This window comes from Rhinatrema bivittatum, chromosome 16 (assembly GCF_901001135.1).
Source record: "Rhinatrema bivittatum chromosome 16, aRhiBiv1.1, whole genome shotgun sequence".
Classification (NCBI taxonomy): domain Eukaryota; kingdom Metazoa; phylum Chordata; class Amphibia; order Gymnophiona; family Rhinatrematidae; genus Rhinatrema; species Rhinatrema bivittatum.
In genome coordinates, this window is record NC_042630.1 from 68681595 (window position 1) to 68697887 (window position 16293).

A 16293-nucleotide genomic window follows, 5' to 3' on the forward strand; every position below is an offset into this window, starting at 1 on the left:
TGTCCTGCAAGGAATATATCAATTCAGTCTATCTTTAAGATAAGCAGGACCTAACCCCATACAATTATTTGTGTATTAAGAACAGCACTTTTAAAGCAACTCTAAAAGCCACTTGGAAGGCAGTGAAATTATTTTCCTCTTCATACTCAGATCAGTCCAGACAAGTGGGTTTTGCATCCCTACCAGCAGATGGAGGAAGAGAACAAAAACTTTGAAGTACTTCTACATAACCAAGAGTGCTACCTGCAGTCCCTCAATCTGTCTCCAGCAGATGGTAGAGGTGCAAACCTGCAGTTCTGACTGGAGATATGAAGAGAAGTTGGTGTAGCTCCCCGAGGTGTTAGGTTCCTTTGTGGGCCATCCCTCGGGTTGAGCTGGGAGTCCGGGGGGGTTGGAAACTCCTCTCTGTGTAGCCCGTTGCTCCTGGAGGTTTTGTTAGCCAGGGGACTGGCTCCCTCTTGCCTCCGACGGCCCCTCCTGCAAGCCTCTATTCAGGCAAGTACCCTTTTTATTTGGTTTTAATTAAGTAAAAAAAAAAAAAAAGGCGAAATTTCTTGGAAGAGGAAACTTGAGCCCGTAGGCTCAAGGCAGCCACCTCAAACATGCTCTTCAGCTGAATCTCCAGCTTCGTGTCCTGAACATCCTTCAGAGCAGCCAACCCCGCCACCGGGATCGTAGTCTTCTTCCATCAAGGGATAGAGCTTCACCATAGCTCTACCAATCTTCAAGCCTGTATCCAGAAAATCCCACTCCTGGCTTATCAGCTTCTGAATCTTCTTAGGCATTGGGAGGACCACGCAGCCCATCCAGAACCGGATTCACTCCCTCATTGTCTGACTCCTCCTGAGTCAAGTTTAACCCCCAACTCCTCCAACACCTGAGGGATGAGGAAAATAGCATTGATTAACCACTGGAAGATCCACTTCAGTAAAGCCAAGCTATTCTAGCATAAACTTTTTAACTGTTACTGAAGCTGATACAGTAAAAGTCGTGAGAGAGCGGGCGATTTAGTATTCAAATGAGGGCCTGCGGTAAAAAGAGGCGCTAGGGACACTAGGGTGTCCCTAGCGCCTCTTTTTTGACAGGAGCGGCGGCTGTCAGCGAGTTTGACAGCCGACACTCAATTTTGCCAGCGTCGGTTCTCAAACCCGCTGACAGCCACGGGTTCGGAAACCAGATGCCGGCAAAATTGAGCGTCCGGTTTTCAAGCCATGGGCTGATTTAAAAAAATTTAAAAAATTTTTTAAATAATTTTTTACTTTTGGGACCTCCGACTTAATATCGCCATGATATTAAGTCAGAGGGTGTACAGAAAAGCAGTTTTTACTGCTTTTCTGTACACATTCCCAGTGCCGGCAGAAATTAACGCCTACCTTTGGGTAGGCGCTAATTTCTGAAAGTAAAATGTGCGGCTTGGCTGCACATTTTACTTACTGAATCACACAGGAATAACTAATAGAGCCATCAACATGCATTTGCATGTTGTGGGCGCTATTAGTTTTGGGGGGGTTGGCCGCACGTTTTTGACGTGCTGTTACCCCTTACTGAATAAGGGGTAAAGCTAGCACGTCGAAAACGTGCGTCCAAACGCGGGTTAACAGTGCATTCCGCCTGAGCGCACTGTACTGTATTGGCCTGACCAACGGTACTTCCCCTACCATTCTGGGGAAGTTAAGAAATCGCAAGTTCAAGCACTTGGCATTATTTTCAAGAGTCTCAATCCGTCTAGATAAAATCTCTCTATCCTTAACCACAGCCGCGTTGAATTCTTGGGTCTTTTTCTCTTCAAGTATTTTAATTCTGTCCACTTAATTTTTTATTTGTTTTTGAGTATGGAGAATATCTTGCTGATTTCTAATTAATATTGTCCAATTTCTCATTGAGACCTTTAATATTATTGCCATTCCAGCCATTAATTCCCACAATATGTCTAGTGTGACCACTGCAGGCCGTGCAAGGGTTCCCAGGGACTCACCGCCGGTGGCTTGTTGTTCCTCACCCCTACCAAAGAGGTTTATCAAAACCAGTCCTCCATTTTCCTTCTCGGGCCGAATGCCTCCGCTCCCAGTTCCTCCTCGCGAGCTTGCACAGCTCCCGCCTCTGGACCGGAACTGATGACCTCTTCGGGAGTTCCTCCAGGGCTCCCAACGCTCGTTCTCTGCGCAGCTGGTGGTCTGTGGTTGGGGCTCAGTGAAGCCTCCTCTGCCGGCTCGAGCTGCCCTCCCAAGCTGCTTGGCACATCAGGATCCTCGGTTCCTGGTATTTTAATTGAAGGTAAGGTCATATAGCAGCTTATTTCTTGCTGAATAGGTGAGAGTAAAGGCAGAGAAGGATAAACCCTCACCTTCCCCTTTCTCTTCGCTGGCATTTAGTTAAAGGAAATCGTCTCTGTCCCAAACGCAAGAAGTAGCTCCTGCTCCGACCGGATTCTGTTTCAGAGAATGAAATTCATCAAGGCACACATAGAGTCTCTACAGAAGAGAGAGCGTTTCTTCCGGCAGATTGAGTGAGTGGATGTCCTCTGGTCCCTAGCTCATTGGTTGCAGATAGATCAGGGAAGTGCTAGTTGATCTAGGCCACATGTGGCAGCAGTTCATGTAGTCTCTTTAACTGGCCTCCACATGCACATCCTGCAATGGAGCCTCCACTCCCAATGGGACTAGTTAACTCAACTGTTGACAACTCTGGTAAATGTCTCACAGAGAATTAAAAGAGAGCTCCAGTAGTGGTTAGACCTGTGCACATTATGGGAGAGAGCCCCCCCCCCCCTCCATCTACTTCTCCGTTAGGTCAGATTAGCAGCAGATATGCCCACCAACAGATGGGGATGGAGCATAGGTCCCTTCCAAAGCCAGACAACTTGGTCATCACTGGAGGAACAGTTTCAAATCAGAGAGTTGGCACTTCGAGCAATCAGATAAGTCATGAGAGCTTTCTCACAGTTAAAGAAGATTCTCATTGAAACTGATAATTTCAACATGTTCTATTTCAACAAGCAAAGAGGCACAAGGTCATGGACTCTCTGCCAAGAGTCCATAAAGATATGGGAATGGACATGTGACCATCAAACTGTTCCACAAGTGATCTACCTTCTGGGGATTTCCAACATATGGGCAGATTGCCTCAGCAGAGGGTTTCGCCTGCATGAATGGTCCATGCATCAATCAATAGTCATCAAGTCTGTTCGACCTTTGGGGGCATCCATTCATCAGCCTCTTTGCTTTGGAGGAAAACTGAAAAGTGGAAAGATATTGCTTCTTCCTAGCAAACCCAGGTTCGCTCTGGATGCTTTTCTGCTCACCTGGAATATAGATCTCAACAACTACCGCCCAATTTCAAACTTACCTCTCCTCGCCAAACTTACTGAGAAAGCAGCACTTAAACAGCTCAATGATCACCTCGAAACCAACAACATCTTGCACCCCGCCCAACACGGTTTCAGAAAAAATCGTAGCACAGAAACCTTACTACTTAACTTGTCAAACACAATAATAAGAGGTTTCAACAACGGCCAAAAAGTCATACTCATCCTCCTCGACCTCTCCGCCGCATTTGACCCGGTAGACCACAAAATCCTAATCTCCAGACTAGCAGATATTGGTCTATCCAGCACAACTCTTGACTGGTTCACATCCTTCCTTAAAAATAGACTCTTCAAAGTAAACATCAACAACCACTACTCTGAAGCCATACCCCTTGAAACTGGAGTACCTCAAGGATCTGCACTATCAGCCACCTTGTTCAATATATACCTACTGCCCCTCTGCAACCTTCTCACAAGTCTCAGCATAACTTACTACATGTACACCGACGACATCCAATTAATCATACCCGTAACTAATACAATCGAAAACGCAATGAAAACTTCAGCCACATACCTCGACACCATAAGAAATATGCTAAAACCACATGAAGCTATGTCTAAACATGGACAAAACTGAGTGTATACTACTCGAAAAAAAATACTCCGGAATTAACATGAATCACACCATACAAATTGACAACTCACACATCAAATTAAAGGATAACGTGAAAGATCTCGGATTGTGGTTAGACCCAGAGCTTAACTTCAAAAAACACATCACATTGAAAATCAAAGAAGGCTTCCACAAGTTACTAATCCTCAAACACCTAAAACCCCTACTGTACCAACCTGACTTCAGAACCATTCTTCAATCACTCCATATTCACCAGCTTCGACTATTGCAACTCACTACTGATAGGCCTACCCAAATCTACCATTCGACCACTCCAATTGCTACAGAACGCATCAGCCAGAATCCTCACCGGTCACAAAAGATCTGACCACATCACTCCGGTGCTAAAAAGCCTATACTGGTTACCTGTAGAAAACAGAATCGAATATAAAACTCTTACTGTTATGCACAGTTCAATACACAATAATGAAAACACAGGCCTAAATAACATCATCCAGAAACACGTCTCCCAACGCAATACAAGAACAACAAACAAATTACAACTTGACATGCCATCAATTTCAACCGCCAAACATACCACTGTAAGAAACAGAGCCATCTCCTTCGCAGGCCCTCACCTCTGGAACTCACTACCGGAAGACCTAAGATTACAAAATAACACGAAAACATTTAAAAAAGAACTCAAAACCTGGCTCTTCAGACAAGCCTTCAAAGACGGGATCGGATAATCTCCCACACCACAATTAACACCCCATACCTTTACGGATATTTGAACCATACATATATATATTTAACGCATTCCATTACTGATATTTAAACCATATAACGGACTGTTAAACACTTTTCCACTAACGATAAACCCAATCTGCCGCTAGAAAATCTGTTGAACTGAACCCATACGCATACGTTGTCATAACCAAAGCTATAACCGTCCCCATCTGTTATTTTTCATGTTATGTTGTTATCTCAGTTATCTCATTATATGTAACTCATAGGTATACCAGTTTACTGTTCTGTTTTACCAATGGTTTCTACACATGTAATACGTTGTTTCAAATGTAAACCGGAGTGAAGGCTTCTAGCTAAACTTCGGTATATAAAAACGTACAAATAAATTAAAAAAAACGTACAAATGTATGCTTTTCTACTGACTCTCCAATGCAAAGAGTGCTTAAAGATCGGGCCTGCTTAATACTTATTGCCCCAGCATTGACCATACAAATGTAGTTCTTGTACTTAGTACAGCTGTCCATCAGCCCCTGATTACTCTTGAGGCTGTTCAATCTTATTGACTCAAGAAAAAGGACCATCTGTACTATCCAAAGCTTCTCTCTCTCAACAGAAGCTTAGATATTGAGTGCGCGCTGATTGCATCCCTATCCTTACCCAAGGAAATTGAAGACATTAGTTTTGGCCAGGAAACCCTCAGCAGGAAGGGCTTGCATCTTTAAATGAAAATAGTTTTTATCCTGGTGTCAGTGGAGCTGCCTGGTCCATCACCTATCCTCTGTTGTCCAAAGTCATTCAGTTTTTAAAGATATGCTTACCATTTGCATTCACTTCTTGTTTGTGATGACCTGAAAATTTTGATTCAGTCTTTGGTCATCTCCAGAATAGATTACTGTAATTCCCTTTTCTTGGGTCTGCCAGTATTGCAAACCCAACAGCTTCAAGTACTTAAAAAATACTGTAGCTAAAGTAATATATGACTTAAAGCAATTTGATCATATTTCTACTATCCTTTAAGAACTAGATTGGTTGCCAGTGCTTTGTTGCATCAGTTTCAAATTATTTTTCCTATGTTCCACATCCTCCACTCTGATGTTCCTCTGTATCAAAATTAATGATTCCATTGTTACGTCAGTCATGGTCAGATGGCTTCGCCCCTTGTGCCTAACCTTTTTCTCGATTCCTCCCGCAAGCCTTGGGAAGATGGCTACCGCCGCGTCTGCTAGCCTCTCTAGCGTCCCCGGAACGGCTATGGCGTTGCCTCCCACCATGTTTCCCTCAAGGGCCTCCTAGGGTGCGCGCGCACATGCTACCCACGTCTTTATTCCTGCAATGGCGAGAACCTCAGGGGCGTCCCCCTCGAGTGACGTCACAACATCCGGGTATATAGCCTACGCTTGTTTGCTAGCTCGTTGAGTTAGCAAGGATTGGTCTCGGCCGGTCTAAGCAACTCTGCTGCTTTTTTGCTGCCACTGGAAGCCCTCTCTGCCCTTTGGGGTATTCTCTAACCTGGATACCTGCTCCTCGGAGGCCCTCTGCTTTCCTTTCAGGTGCCTTTCTGGGATCAGGAACTCGCTTCTCGAGGGCCTGCTCTCCCTGCCTCGGTGCCTATTACCATCTACTTCAGCCTGGTGGAATCGCTAACCTTACAGCTACCATCTAGTGAGTAATCTAATTCTCAGTCTGTCTCATCTACAGCATTGCCATGCTGGGAAACCTACTTCTGGATCTCCCTATACCAACTTGGTGAGACAGGTTCCCTCTGCCGAGGGTCCCTGGACTGCTACCTCTGGATCACCTCACTACTGCCACCTCTGGTGGTATACTGCAGCTGTACAATAAAAGTTCTAATTTTGTGTTTGTGCGTCCTGAGTCTAGCCCAGTACTGTGGCTCCCCATGGGGCTCCTCCCCGTGGGCATGGTCATCTGCCACAGTACCGAAGAATCCACCCAAACACCACTAAACCATAACAGATTGCTAACTCCATGGATTCAACTCAGCTTACCACATTGCAGGCCATTCCAGGCCTGGCCCAGCGCATCTCCGAACAGCAGAACGTGCTGGAGAATTTGACTGCTGCATTTAACCAGCTGCACGCACAGATGAACTTACCAACCATCACAGGTAAAGAAGTTACACCGCCAGAAGTGACAGTCAAGACAATTGTACCTCTATCTGCTCCAACACGCTTCTCAGGGGAAGTTTGGAAATGTAGAGGATTTATCAACCAATGTTGCATGCACTTTTCCCTGCAACCTATTAATTTTCCTACAGCCTATGCCAAGACCACCTACATCTTGTCTTATCTGGACGGAAGAGCGTTGGCTTGGGCCTCTGCTGTGGGGGAGCACGATGATCCCATTCTTCATGAACTTGCTGGGTTCCTTGAACTGTTCAGATCAGTTTTTGATGATCCTGCCCGGTATACTACTGCAGGATCTTCGTTGGTGCACTTGAAGCAAGATAGTAAACCTTTATCTGACTTCGCCATAGAATTCAAGATACTGGCGTCTGAATTACATTGGGACCCTAAATGCCTGAGGACCCTCTTCTTTGAGGGATTGAACTCTCGTTTAAAAGACAAGCTGGCTGCTCGTGAGATGCCTGAGACCTTGGCTGAACTGGTGAAGCTGGCAACTAGGATTAATCGCCGATTTCGTGACAAGGTTCAAGAGACCAAGTCTCCCAGAAGACCCCTTCCGGGTGAAACTTGAGTTAAACCTACACCCAGGTCTGTTCCCTCAGGTCCTGTTGCTGGCGAAGAAGAACCAATGCAGTTAGGCCACAGTCACCTGACGTCAAAAGAGAGAAGAACATGGAAAAGAACCCCAACTACAGAAGGTTCTCTATCCCCCGACCAATAAAGAAAGGAGGAGGTCTAATGCTAATCACAAATCACAAAAAAAAAACCTACAGATGAAACTACTCCAAACCAACATCAGCCTACCATTAGAAATTTCACTTTTCGACTCACCACAAGTACAGATATGCCTAGTATATTGCCCCCCCAACTCACTGGATCAGAACTGCTCACCAATAATAGAATTCGTCTTATCCAAGCTCACAATCAACAAACCCATCATCATCTTAGGAATCTTTAACATGCACGTCGACACAATTCCACACTCCAACATATGCAAAATGATAATAGACGCACTATCAACACTTGGTCTTAATCAAATCATCAAAGACCCAACGCACAAAGCAGGGCACACTCTAGACCTCGTCTTCATCAATACTGACACATGGTCTAACTACCACACAAATACCACGAACATACCATGGTCAGACCACTCACTAATATACACCAGCCTATCCAACTGTACACTGACACCATAAAAAAATCCACCTAAATCATTCTCTTACAGACCACCCTTTAACATAGAGACTCTCCAAGAAAATCTACAAACAGAACTAACAAACCTAGACCTATCTAATGCAGAAAACGCCACCTCATCATGGCTCAACATTACTAAAGCAGTAGCTGATAAGATAAACCCCACGATAAAGAAAACAATAAGAAACCCTAAGCACCAAAACCAATGGTACAACGAAAACATCAGATCAGCCAAACGTAAACTCAGAAAAAAAAGAAAAAACCTGGAGGAATAACAAAACAGCGATACAACTGAACACATACCGAGCACACTTAGCATACTCCAAAAAATTAATACATAACGCAAAAAAAGAATTCTACACAAAAAAAATAAATGAATTTCAACATAACCCAAGAATGTTATTCAATATCGTGCATGACTTTTCCAAATCTGCCAATGAACAGAAAACACCAAATTCCAAACTGTCAAGCAATGACCTTGCAGAATTCTTTAATGAAAAAATCAAAAACCTCAAACAACAACCTCAACAACAACACACAAGACACAAAAATACTAATCAACCAAACATCAAGTTGGCCCAACTTTGACCTAGCATCATCACTGGAAGTCTAAAAAATCATCAAAAAAAATGAATCCAGCCAAGCACCCCATCGACAGCATACCAATACAAACAATCAAAGCAATTGAACCATCAATAACCAAAACATTAACAGAAATTGTAAACCTATCACTCACCGAAGGAATCTACCCCGACTGCCTAAAATCAGCAATTATCAAACCCATCCTTAAAAAGTTCAACCTCGATCCGGAAAACCCGCTAATCTACCGGCCAATATCAAATTTACCATTTATTGCCAAAATCATTGAAAAAATCATCCAATCACAACTCAGTGACCACCTAGAAACGAACAACATTCTTCATCCCACTCAATTCGGATTCAGGAAAGAACTAAACACCGAATCCTTACTACTATCACTAAATGACACCGTCCTTAAAGGTTTCGACAATGACCACAGCTACATTCTAATCCTACACAGTAAACCATTCAATACTGATTGACTGCCTCGCCGAAATCGGACTAAAGGAAAAAACACTTCAATGGTTTGCATCATATCTATCTCAAAGGACATACCAGGTTTCAATCAACAACACACTATCAAAGAAAATAAACCTGGACACAGGAGTTCCACAAGATTCCACACTATTGGCGACGCTATTCAATATTTATCTTCTCCCGATCTTCCAATTCCTAGAAAACCTTAAACCATTTCATATATGCTGAATACATCCAAATACTTATCCCAATACACAACTCGCTAGAAGACACCTACAAGAAAACAGCCAGCTACCTCACAAAAATAAAACAATTGCTAAATAACATGAGATTCATCCTAAACATTGATAAGACCGAAATAATCATGATGGAAAGAAAAAAAACAATCCTACGCTCATGCCACCACTCAAAATACTGAATCATAACACAGCAATATCTCCTGTCACCCACGCACGCAACCTTGGAGTCAAAATTGACAAAGAACTATCCTACAAGAACCACATATCCGCAAAAATCAAAGATGGATATCACAAACTCCTAACACTAGGACACTTAAAACCATTCCTGTCACACAATGTTTCAGATCAGTACTCCAACTACCCATTTTCTCCAACCTGGATTACTGCAACTCTCTACTATTCAACGTACCTCTTCCCACCATCAGACAAATCCTACAAAACACAGCCACCAGAATTCTCACCGGAACAAGAAAATTCGATCCTATTACTCCAACCCTCATCTCATTACACTGGCTGCTAATAAAATACAGGATTGACTACAAAATACTATCCATAATTCAAAAAATAATATATGAAAAACAAACAAACTGGCTCAGTGCATTCATAAAACTTCACTCACCAAATAGAAATCTACGATCAGCGAACAAAGGCCTAATAAATATTCCACCAATCGGTCACAAACTTACCACAACTCGGAAGAGAGCTATTTCCCTAGGAAGCCCCAAGCTTTGGAACTCCCTCCCAACGGAACTAAGAACACAACAGAATCTAAAAACATTCAAAAAAGAGCTAAAAACATGGATGTTTACAAAAGCTTAGCAAATCCCCAAATAACACTAGACTAATGACTTTACAAGAAGAGACCAGACTAATACTTAAAAGACTCGTTGAGGGAGCTGCTGAGCGGAGAGGAGAGGGGAGCTGCTGAGCGGAGAGGAGAGGGGAGCTGCTGAGCGGAGAGGAGAGAGAGGAGTAACCTGCTGCTGGTGCCTTGACGGTCTGTTTTTACCATCTGATACCCCTCGGAACAGCTGCGGGCTCTAGACCCGGAAGGAGGACGCCCAGTGACGTCAGCAGCCTGCGCCTGCCTTTAAAACGAGCTGCAGACGCTGGAAACCCCCGGGAGCTGCTGAGCGGAGAGGAGAGAGAGGAGTAACCTGCTGCTGGTGCCTTGACGGTCTGTTTTTACCATCTGATACCCCTCGGAACAGCTGCGGGCTCTAGACCCGGAAGGAGGACGCCCAGTGACGTCAGCAGCCTGCGCCTGCCTTTAAAACGAGCTGCAGACGCTGGAAACCCCCGGGAGCTGCTGAGCGGAGAGGAGAGAGAGGAGTAACCTGCTGCTGGTGCCTTGACGGTCTGTTTTTACCATCTGATACCCCTCGGAACAGCTGCGGGCTCTAGACCCGGAAGGAGGACGCCCAGTGACGTCAGCAGCCTGCGCCTGCCTTTAAAACGAACTGCAGACGGCGCGTCGTCGCCGTCGGCGCGCTGCCTAAGCCGCGCGCTCCGTAAGGGGCGCGCGGCTTGGACCGGCTTAGGCCGGCGAAGGCGAAGAAGGCGCCCAGGACTTTATTCCCACGATATCGGAACCTCTTGAACCTCTTCAGCTGAAAATTGCCTTGCTACAGAAGAGTGAGTAACCCCAGATTCATTGACTTTAACACTTTTTGGTTAGCATAATGCCGCATACTAAAAGAAAGGGAAAGGTCAAGCAGGAGTCCTCAATACCTGCGAGACCCAACCCTATTCAATCAGTGATAACGGGGTTTTACTCACAGTCGGCAAATTTAACCCCTGAGAGGCCTATTATAGAGGTAGATAAGGAGCAATTATCTCCTCTATCAGGCGAAGTCAGTCTAAGTCCAGGGGCCCCATCAGTACCGCCTCCCCCCCAGACTACTGTCAATGCCTTGGAGTCTGGCTCACATAACATACGGAAGTCGTTTGTAGCAGTGGGCCCAAATGAGGAGGCTCTAGGTATTAATACAGTACAAGAGAGCGAGCTTGAAGAAGCAGTTGTTACATCTCAAAGGGGCGAGCACAAAGTCGGCGAAAAAGTAAATGGAACCGACGGGAGAACAAAAATTCCTGGAGAGAATATTCCTTCTCCAAATCATGGGAACACTGACAGACAAGAATTTGAAGGGAACATTTTTCTATCCTCAACCCCAATTGCCAAACCTGTAAACCCTAAGAAAGTTTCCTTAGAAATGTTGTGGCAAGCTATAACTGTTTTACAAGAAAATATTGCCAATCTAAATGTCAACATAAAAGAGATGCAGAATGCTATATTAAATATTAATCCTTTGGTTACTAATAACAGTGTTACACTGGTAAAAGTGGAGGAAGAACTAAATTCAATTAAAAATGTACAGGTTAACATCATTAAGGGAGAAAGTGTAATGGCTAAGAAAGTGGAAACTTTGGAAAATGTGGTCCGCTATCAAAATCTTAGAATAGTCAATTTTCCTAAGTGTAGATTAATATCATCTAAAGAACAATTGAAAAATTATTTTATGAATGTTCTTTCAATAACATCAGAAAATTTACCTTCAATATCTAATGCGTATTTTATAGGACAGAGTAACCAAAGTAGGAATGTAAATGTAAATCAAGAATATCAGGAAACAACTTTGAATGTTACAGAATTGCTAGAGACATCTCTTAGTGCCCAGGTAGAGAGTAGGGGTACCCTGGTGGTAAAATTCTCTGTCAGAAGACAGAGATAAAATTCTAAAATTGTTTATGTTAAATAGAACCTCTCTCTACCTGGGCCAGAAGATATGGATCTATCCAGATATAGCTAGAGAAACTCAAACTAGGAGAAAAAAGTTCATTGTATTGGCAAATCTTGCCAAAACCTTTGGGATCCGTACCATCATAAGGTTTCCATGTAAATGCATAATGTGGGTGAAGGATAAAAAGTATATATATTATGAGCCACAGGATTTAGAAAAATTCTTAGAAGGGCAGAGGGCTCAGGAGGAAGGAGATAGGAATTCTAGTCAGGACACTGTTGGGTCTTAATGATATGTCGACACACTTCTGTTAATTTGTTGTAAGATTATTTCCTTAAAAAATTTTCTTTTGTTTATAGTAGCTCCCCAGATTTGTTTGGTAATTGGAAGAAGGTGATTAATTGGTATGTTTATTGTTAGAATTTGGAGTTGTAATTATGGTAACCTTTCTTCCTCAAAAATAATTTTCATTGTATGAACATTATAGAAAAGTATTTCTGATTTTATTTTGTGAATTAAAATCATAAATAAAGAATTAAAAAAAAAAAAAAAAGACTCGTTGAAAGAGTATATACTCATATGTTAAAAAAGCCATGTTAACAAACGTATGTCTGTAGTAATGTAGAAATATACGACTACAGAAATCGATCCTTTGTAAACCGTTGTGATGGTGAAACCAAATGACGGTATATAAAACTCGATAGATAAATAAATAAAATAAATAAATAAGAGGTTGGACCTATGTATGTATCCAACTGTACACCATAAAAAAATCCACCTAAATCATTCTCTTATAGACCACCCTTTAACATAGAGACTCTCCAAGAAAATCTACAAACAGAACTAACAAACCTAGACCTATCTAATGCAGAAAACGCCACCTCATCATGGCTCAACATTACTAAAGCAATAGCTGATAAGATAAACCCCACGATAAAGAAAACAATAAGAAACCCTAAGCACCAAAACCAATGGTACAACGAAAACATCAGATCAGCCAAACGTAAACTCAGAAAAAAAAGAAAAAACCTGGAGGAATAACAAAACAGCGAAACAACTGAACACATACCGAGCACACTTAGCATACTCCAAAAAATTAATACATAACGCAAAAAAAGAATTCTACACAAAAAAAATAAATGAATTTCAACATAACCCAAGAATGTTATTCAATATCATGCATGACTTATCCAAATCTGCCAATGAACAGAAAACACCAAATTCCAAACTATCAAGCAAGCTGGCCATGGTGTACATACATGCCCTATATGTCCGGGAAACTGGTAGACCTAAGTCCTGCGGGAGGACTCTTCTTAGGTCTAACTGCACCCTCTCCTCCACTCTCTATTCCTGTATCCTTGATCTGTGGACCCTTAGAATACCAGATTCTTGCCCTAGTGGACTTAGGTGCAGGAGGCAATTTTATCTTGAAGCGATTAGTGGAGTGCTTGAGGATCTCCACCACCGCCAATTCACGGAGAGCCCTTACCGGGCGAAGTAACCCATCTCACTGAACCCGTGAGTTTACGGACCGGAGCTCTCCATTCTGTCTTATAGAAGGCCATGCACCATATTTTTATTTTATTTATTTTATTTATTTATTTAATTAATTTTATATACCGACAACCGTTTGCACATCGTGCTGGTTTAGAAGTAACTTTCAACCAAAAGATATATAGGCAAAGCCTTTACAGATAACAGTATGTAACATAAACGTAGTAACAGAGCAAGTAACTAAATAACTTAGGGAGTGAGGGAAGGGGGTAGTCGAGACAAAGGAGGGGGTGGAGGGAGGGTGAGAACAGACACATAAGGATAAGATATGTACAAGGATTCGAGGAACAATTGATATGTACACTGGTTATACACAGGGTTGTGTAAGCGCGAAAACAACAGCCGTTGAAATGAGGTTATGTGTGAGGTTGTACTAGGTAACATTTTTTATATGCAGGAGGTTAAGTGAGGGATAGAAGTTCCTTAGAGGTTAGAGGGGGTGGGTGATGGGTGTGGGTCTGATGGGGGGGTGTTGGTGAGAGATGATGGACGGGTTAGGGTGTTAATAGATGATGAAGATGATTGGGGGTATGCTTGGAGGAAGAGCCAGGTTTTGAGTTTCTTTTTGAAAGTGGGTGTGGATGTTTCGGAGCGTAGGTCAAGAGGCATAGAGTTCCAAAGGGAGGGGCCTGCGAAGGAGAGAGCTCTATTGGTGGTGGAGATGAGTCTTGTGGATTTTATAGAGGGAGGAATAAGAGTTCCACGGAGAGAGGAACGGGTGGGTCTTGTGGAGGTACGAGGGAGGAAGGGTGGGTTTAGCCAGTTGTAATGTTCGTTAGTAATACTTTTGTGGATGAGGGTAAGGGTCTTGTAAATAATTCGTGAGTGAATGGGGAGCCAATGGAGATCAATGAGGGTGGGAGTGATGTGGTCTTTCTTATTGACATTTGTGAGGATGCGTGCAGTAGCGTTTTGAAGGAGTTGTAGAGGTTTGATGTGGGTAGCAGGGAGTCCAAGTAGGAGAGCATTACAGTAATCCATTTTTGAAAAAATTATAGATTGGAGTACCGTACAGAAATCAGAGAAATAGAGAAGGGGTTTGAGTTTTTTGAGGTTTGTAGTTTGAAATAGCAGCTGCTAAGGATAGATTTGATATATGGTTTGAAGGTTAGTTAGTTATCAAGTATAACACCCAGGTTTCTTGTGTCAGAGAGAAAGTTGGGGGAAAGGAGAGAGGAGGGAATGGGTATGGATGCATGTCTAGAGGAGATGAGGAGGAGTTCAGTTTTTTGCGGATTGAGGGCTAGGTGCATGTCTGTGAGGAGCTGGTTTATGGAGGCGAGAATGGTGTTCCAGTTTTGGAGTGCGGTGAGTACAGAGTTTGTGAAGGGGATGAGGATTTGCACATCATCCGCATAGATGAAGTGTGTAATACCAAGGTTGGAGAGGAGGTTTGTAAGGGGGAGCATATAAATATTAAATAGGGTGGAAGAGAGGGAGGATCCTTGGGGAACGCCACAGTCGAGATTAACAGGGGGAGATGTAAAGTTGTCGGTGAGGACAGTGTAAGTACGGTTTTGGAGGAAGGACTTTATCCAAGAAAGAGCAGTACCTGAGATTCCTATGCTGATGAGAGTGTTGATGAGGATGTTATGATTTACGGTATCGAAAGCGGCGGAAATATCTAGCATGGCAATGAGATAGGAGTTACCGGCATCCATTCCTTTGATGATGGTGTCTGTAAGGAGAGGAGTAGGGATTCCGTACTGAGGTGTTTTCGGAAACCATATTGTGTTGGTAGGAGTATGTTGGATTGTTCTAGGTGGTCAGAGAGGCGGGAGTTTACTAGTTTCTCAATGACTTTGGAGAGGAAAGGGAGATTGGAGATGGGACGGAGGTTAGATAGATTGGAGGGATCAAGGGAGGGTTTTTTTTAGAATGGGTTTGACCACAGCTTGTTTCAGGGAGTTAGGGACCAGGCCGTGTTCCAGAGAACAGTTTACGATTTTGGAGAGTGTGGTGGCTATTGTTTTAGGAATAGCGAGTAGAAATTTAGTGGGGATGGTTTCCGAGGGATGGGAGGAAGGTCTCATCTTTTTAAAAATGTTCTCTATTTCTAGAGTGGAGGAGGGTTCAAAGGAAGAGAGGATAGTAGGTGTATGTGGGGTGGGGGGGGTTTATGCTGTTGGTGTTGGTGGAATTTTTGGTATTAGGGGTAAACTTGGCAGTGATGTTGGATATTTTGTTCTTAAAGAAAAGGGCAATTTCATTGCATCGGGTCTGTGTGGAGGGGACTTGGGGTGTGGACACGTTGGATTTGGTAAGATTAGAGACTAGGGTAAATAGTGCCTTTGGGTTGAATTGGAGGTGATGAATTTTCTTGGCATAGTATTCTTTTTTAGTTGTTTGAATAGCGTTTCTATATCCATGCATGAGTTGGTAATAGATAGTTTTTGTGGCAGGAGTGGGATGTTTGCGCCAGTGTCTTTCAGCTGCTCTAGTATTGGGGTTACCGTGGCTTCAGCAGCATATGCCTCAATTCAATTGGGCCACTCTGGAACTTTCACGCTGGGGTCCAGATTTCCATGGTAAATGTCTGATGGAGGTCTCTCCAATACCCTGCATGCCAACTACCCCATTGATGCTGCCGGGGTTGCTGCCTCAGTATGCATCTTTTCAAGATGTGTTTTTCAAAGAAGCTACAGACATACTCCCTCCACACATATCCTACGACTGTGCCATCAATTTGAAGCTTAAC

The 16293-nt window shown here is 43.2% G+C and overlaps 1 protein-coding gene across 1 annotated transcript in view; it reads left to right on the forward strand.

Annotated features, from left to right (window-relative positions):
• LOC115077813 (zinc finger protein 436-like) overlaps positions 1-16293 on the forward strand; it is a 186336-nt gene that overhangs the window by 140025 nt on the left and 30018 nt on the right. The gene's annotated exons all lie outside the window — the stretch shown is intronic.